General features: G+C 41.8%; 1 non-coding gene across 1 annotated transcript; it reads right to left on the minus strand.

Moving 5' to 3' along the window:
• Positions 1 to 5,374: 5,374 nt before the first annotated feature.
• TRNAH-GUG lies at positions 5,375 to 5,446 on the minus strand. The gene has a single exon. It is a non-coding gene; the product is annotated as a tRNA-His (tRNA).
• Between the last annotated feature and the right edge of the window lie 851 nt (positions 5,447 to 6,297).

Genomic DNA, 6,297 nt, shown 5'->3' on the forward strand with positions numbered 1-6,297 from the left:
ATTAGGATTTCTGATCAATTGTCCTCCCGTTTTGGATGTTGGGATAAACATATTCAAGAAACTGTGAAAGAGAGGAAAGGAAGAAAATGATGAGATGGTACGGAAATGAGAATAAGAGAAAGTGAAAGAGGATGTAGAAAAACCCGCTCCTTTGACTTGTATGCTGTGATTTCTGAAAGGACTCCAGCCTCTGCATAAATCCACAGAGATTTATGTGGCTTCATTAATCATACTTCCTTTAGAAATAAAATTTTCTGCTTTGGGGCCTTTGAAGAACGTTGGCATCCACATACAATATATTCTCTTAAAGTCACCTCTGAATAAAGACCTCTGTTGCAGTAATGGCCCAGTTTGTAGGTGATAACACGGTGAAAACAGAACCTCCCTTCAGAGAATGGAAGAGTAGGGTATGATGAGGATCCCAGTTGCAGGTATCCTGGGCCAGAAACCCAGGGAGAGAGAGAGAGGGGGAAAAAAAAAAAAAAAAAAAAAAAAAAAAAAAAAACCTGGGAAAGGAAAAAAAGAGGCCCTTGTCTTTGACGAACAATAACAAGCAGCGCCATCTAGTGGCAATTTATGTTTCTCTTCAGTCCATTTGACAGTGACCTCCCTGCCTTGCTCTCTGCTCATTATCAAACAAGATGGAAAATAGAGTCCCCTTTCTGCTGGCAGCACAACCCGAAATGGCAGAGCTTAGGGGAAGACACGGTGAGTGAAAGCTGCTGCCGACCAGAGGCTGACTCCAAGGCATACTGCGTGCTTTTCCCCTTTGGGTGGCTTTCGAATGCTGGGAAGTCCACACAAATAACAAAGAGCGAAGATCCTGTTTCTGGGAAAAGACAGGAGGGAGGGGGCGCTGCCATCATCATCGGGACTCACAAGATAGACATCACCTCACCTAACCCTCGTGTCCTCCTTGTGTGGCTAATGAACCCAAGCATAAAGAGGTCAAGTCCAAAGTCAAGCTGTCAGAAGCGATAGAGTTGGAATTTGAATCCGGTCTGTTAGGGCAACCTTTCTCTCCGGTTCAGCTTTTGGGGGAATTTCCCTCTGCCAGTTACCTCTTTGGAAGGTCCTGTTTCCAGGTCTCGCCACGGATTTTCAGCCTTTCAGGGTGGCATGACGGAGGTAAGTAACAATATCTGGGGAAAGGCAGGGCACAGTGTCTCACGCTGCTGCTGGCTGAGCCACAGAGAGAAGAAACAGCCCACACATCACCGCCCAGGGCTTAGACCCTGCGAATGACGCTGCAGCAGCTGTCAGTGGATAAGTGCTCTTTCTGCAAAGTCATCACCACCTGTCACTCCCAGGGACACTACTGCTCCAATGAGCTGGACATATGACCTCTCACCCCACAACGGGGCCTCAGCAACACGCCACCCATCCCTTCTGCCCAGCATTGCTCCCTGAGAGGGAGCCCATCCATTCAGATTCAGTACCAACACATCATTTTCTATGTGTTAGTATATTTTTATTGCACAACAAACAGACTTAAATTACAGTCTTTTATAATGAGGGGATGGCTAGATGTTGATTTTTAAGAAATAAAGTATTCATTATTAATTTAGGCTGCTTAGTTTATGACCTGGGAATAAAAATAAACAATCATTTCTCTTTTATTTATGAAAACTCAGAGATATGGATACAAATATACTTGAATATAAACTCTCTTCAGTTCAACAGGTTGATGCTGGAGATTAAGTAGTTACTCTGCTCCACTAGATTGAAGACAGCAAGAAAGAAGCATTCCACTAAAACCATAAGCTTATAGAGCAAGCAGGTATACTTCTGAATTGTTAATGTAGCTACTCAATTACAGTCATGTAGGTAGTTTTTTTGTTTTGTTTGTTTTGCTAGAGCAAACATTAATAGACCACTGTGGCGATTCCAGCCTGAGGACATAGGTGACAGGTTATACAGAGAATTAAGACTGTTTGCTCTTTCAGTTGACTCCCCAAAAAAAGAAAAAAGAAAAGCAGGCTACCTGACTTGTCAATGAGCAAATGATTTCACTATTTGCATGAACAAATGCAGGGGCTAACAATGTCATTGACTAATGACAACTGTAGCTGTCAAAGCCATGTGATCAAAGTAAGAATTCAGTTAGTACTCTATCATTTCAGCATTAATGTTAAAAAGCTGTGATGAATCTGGTTTGTGAATGGCTTACCTTTGCCCTGAAATGCTTTATACCTGATATTTTAGAGAGGCAGTTTTGAAAGATTATATCGGAGTCACTCTGATTTTTCATCAGCACGTATTGGCTTTTGTATAACATGTAGACAGTGTGAATGGACACAATGGAGTCTGTTGAGATATTTGTGAAATGCCTTTTAAAAGGTTAACAGCAGAAATTATCTCAAAGTTAATGTAATTAGAATTATAATTCATTTCTGATAAATGTTCTAATACTTCTGAACACCAACTTGATATCGAGTTGGTTTTAGAACAAAAACTCAATATATTTTAACATCAGCAAGAAGACAGGACAACAAACTTTTAGTCAATGAACACAACCTTTGATTTATACAACTCTTGGTCATGGTAATCACGTGAAGCAGAGGTAAACCAGGATAGCAACCTTGGATAAGGATCTGGTCATTCGGTGAGTTCTGACTTGTGCTATCCCTGGTTTACATCTACTCTACCACATCTTTAACTTCTGGAACCCATGGCGAGGAACCCTTTTCCTAATAGAAATCTCACTCCAGTGCCTCTACCAATGGAGGCTGAGGACACTATGCAGATACTATGGAGTAATAGGAATATTATTTGTCGCATCTCTGCCAGACGCCATTGTTGTATTTTCATTACATGCCTCTAGACTAGGTGTTCTTTGTTTATTTGCATATTATTCTTTTATTTATTTATTTTTGCTTTAACTCTCTCCTTCTATTTTCTCTGAGAGCTTAGATAACTTGCCCAAGTTCAAGTGGGTTTCTGTAAGCAAAGTCAGGTGAGTTTTCACTCTTTCCTGGCCATGCTGGGAGAGCAGTCATCCAGGGCGAGAAGAACCCCTTTGGCAAAGACGGAGGAGAGAGAAGATGAAGGGCTCCCTTTGTTCAAGCAGTTGCTCTGTCCCAAGCTCCAGGCTGTGTCCAAATTAATTATCATATTCTGACATCTTCCTAAGGGGCTCTGCTGCAGGACACAGCAACCGCTAAGACATAAAGAGCAGGAATCTGTTCTGGCTGCCTTGTCTTCTGTCACATAGATATTAGTTTGAGAGAAGAAAGGTAACATTTAGAAAGAAATGGAGGATGAGATATAGAGTGTGCCCTGGTCATCTTTAATAATCTAGTCTCAATTATTTTTATAATTTTTTTTTTGAGAAAGCGAGGAAGGGACAAGGAAAGAGAGAGAAAAACATCAATCATTGGTCATCTGCCTCCCACACACTCCCCACCAGGGATCAAGCCAGCTACCTGAACACGTGCCCTGACCTGGAATCTAACTGGCAACCTCTTAGTACATCAGATGATGCTCAATCAACTGAGCCACCCCAATTATTTCTGAAGTTCCCTTGAACACATATCTGGGTACATGTCTCTCTCTAACTCAGGGCATGTTATATTTCCGCCACTTGCAAACACTAAATTCTGATTGACATGATTTTCTTTCTCAAATGATTAATTCTTTGCATTTAAAAAAAATATATTTTATTGATTTTTTACAGAGAGAAAGAGAGAGGGATAGAGAGTTAGAAACATCGATGAGAGAGAATCATCAATCAGCTGCCTCTTGCACACCCCCTACTGAAGATGTGCCCGCAACCAAGGTACATGCCCTTGACCAGAATCGAACCTGGGACCTTTCAGTCCAGAAGCCGACGCTCTGTCCACTGAGCCAAATTGGTTTCGGCTATTCTTTGCATTTAAGCCTCTTAATAAAATATAAAAAACCTTGGATGGGCTAGTCTGTAAGCTGATTTTAAGTAAAGAACAACTGCAATTCAGTGCTCTTCTTAGCAGTACTATTAGCACCAGCCAGATAAAAAGGCCTTGCAGTCTTGAGGCAAAGCCCACAATAGGCCCTTTGCATAAGGGGAGGCAGAATTTGGGGGGACTGTTGCAGGGAGGGGATGAGGTGAGGGAAAAAGCTAAGGGAAGAAGAGACTCATAGTAAAAAAATGGTCCTGAAAGTCAGTCTTGGACAAAACAAGAAATATGTTCTTTTTACTTTATGATATTCTGCGGCTGACCTTTTAGGGCCATAGACAAACAGAAACTGTTTTTTTGTTATTTCTTTGTTTGTTTGTTTTGTGTGGGGTTTTTTTGGACAAGGGGGGCAATCTATATATCAGTTTTTCTAGAATACTATTGCTAGGAATTCACGGACTCTGAAAGAACTTAGATTCTGTGTCTACCTCTGCACGTATATTTTTATTCAAAATTGTTTTTAGCATTCCATAAATAACGAACACGAGTTTTTGCTAGGCCATCCACGAAATGGGCAAGAGGCATTAAAATGGAAATTCTCGTCATCCCTTATTTAGAATATGGCGGGCAATAATTTCAGAGCAGTAAACCTCATTATAACACACTTATATTTTACATTTTCGGGTGATATTGTTCATGTGTTTAAGTCCTGGAGAAAGGCCCATTAAAGCCATGTTACTCGCATTAATTCAACATTTAGCCATTTATAATACAAACCCCAGTCTTTTGGAAAATGTCATTTTAAAAGTTTCGCCATATATGGACATAATTTATTGCCCGAGCCCTATTGTCTACTTAGAATATGCCCTTTATCAGACCCAAATGCCCACTTCAGAGAATTTCGTTTTGAGCAACAACTGGCTTCTTACATTATCCAATGATGCAGGAAAGTGAAATTACAGCCAGTTCATATCATAGAAACAAAATGTTTCCTGCAATTACTGATAAGGGACAGTTCATTTTCTCTCTGTCATCCTGGAAAAAAACCCTCCTAACAACAATTCATGCCTGGTTAAACAGGATTTCCACACGGACTGCTGACATCTTTCCAAATAATTCAGGGTTGTTATTACTGTACAGCCCTGGCAGGGCTCAAAAGCAAGCAGGCCTGACGAGTCGCTCAAAGCAGGGCGTAAGTAGCTGTAATTAATAATAATTACATGCCCACTGCACTCCAGTTTTATCATATTATCCGTCCATGCAGATAAAAAAAAAAATACACACACACACACACACACACACACAACATGCTCACCACCAGATGAGCTCATTCAGAGGGCCACTCCGTGTATGTCATCTCTCTAGAATCTAAAATATTTGTAGTGGCTTCTCTTTCATTGATTTTCATTATTCTCCATCTCGCTGCAAAACGCTGTTTGCATGAAGTGTACAACCCGGGACTGGCGTCGTCCTCTTCCAAAAGCCTCCTCCCCTCCTGCCGTGACTCGGATTCGAACCGAGGTTGCTGCGGCCACAACGCAGAGTACTAACCACTATACGATCACGGCGAGCCACAGGACAGCTGAGCACTTGGCCTCCTTGAAGGGCTATGGCCATATTATAATTTGTGGAAACACTGCCATCTATTGCCTAAAGATGTACATTTTCTTAATATTGGGAAAGAGTATCACCGGTTCAGAAAGCTCTCATTATTCAGAGGCACGATAACAAAGCTGCTGAACACTGAAACCGAGGTGGTCTTCTTGGCGAACTGGCGAAGCTGTATTAGGTCGGATTTGCAGGAATTACTGCCCAGGAAATGGCAATTGAGGTAATAAAGCCGAGAGAAATGAGTCTGTTGACTCACGCTTCCTACTTTTCACCAATAATAAATACAGATCCCCCCCCCCGCCCCCCCCCCCCCCCCCCCCCGGCCGCCACCACCAAGTATGCCGCACGGAGTGATATAGGACTAGCCCCTTTTGTGGTTTCTCCACAACTAGCCTTATTTCCATGTCTCAAGCAGCATGGTCATAAAAAAAAAAAAACAACACAACAACATGGCATGAACAAAATGGCCTGAGGACTGGGGAGAATGAGAAAGCCTGTTTCTTCTATTAGAAGAAGTCAGAGGAAAGAAGCCCGAACTGAGAAAAGGCTCCTTTTCAAACCCACTGATACCTAAACCTACCCCCGCCCCGCCCCCCCAAATATGTAGGTCTCAAAGCCACAGGAAGAAATCATGCCAGTAACATTAGCAACCCACCACACAAAGAAACTGGAGCATCCCACACTGAATACATTTCAAGGGGAAATTTTTCATACATTTCCTTGTTCCAAAAATTAGTCTGTTAAAGTTATTCCCAGGGTTGAATGGTTTACAAGAGAAGATACAGAAGATATATTTTTAATCAATGAA

The sequence above is a fragment of the Pipistrellus kuhlii genome, unplaced genomic scaffold, assembly GCF_014108245.1.
Source record: "Pipistrellus kuhlii isolate mPipKuh1 unplaced genomic scaffold, mPipKuh1.p scaffold_m20_p_12, whole genome shotgun sequence".
NCBI lineage: Eukaryota > Metazoa > Chordata > Mammalia > Chiroptera > Vespertilionidae > Pipistrellus > Pipistrellus kuhlii.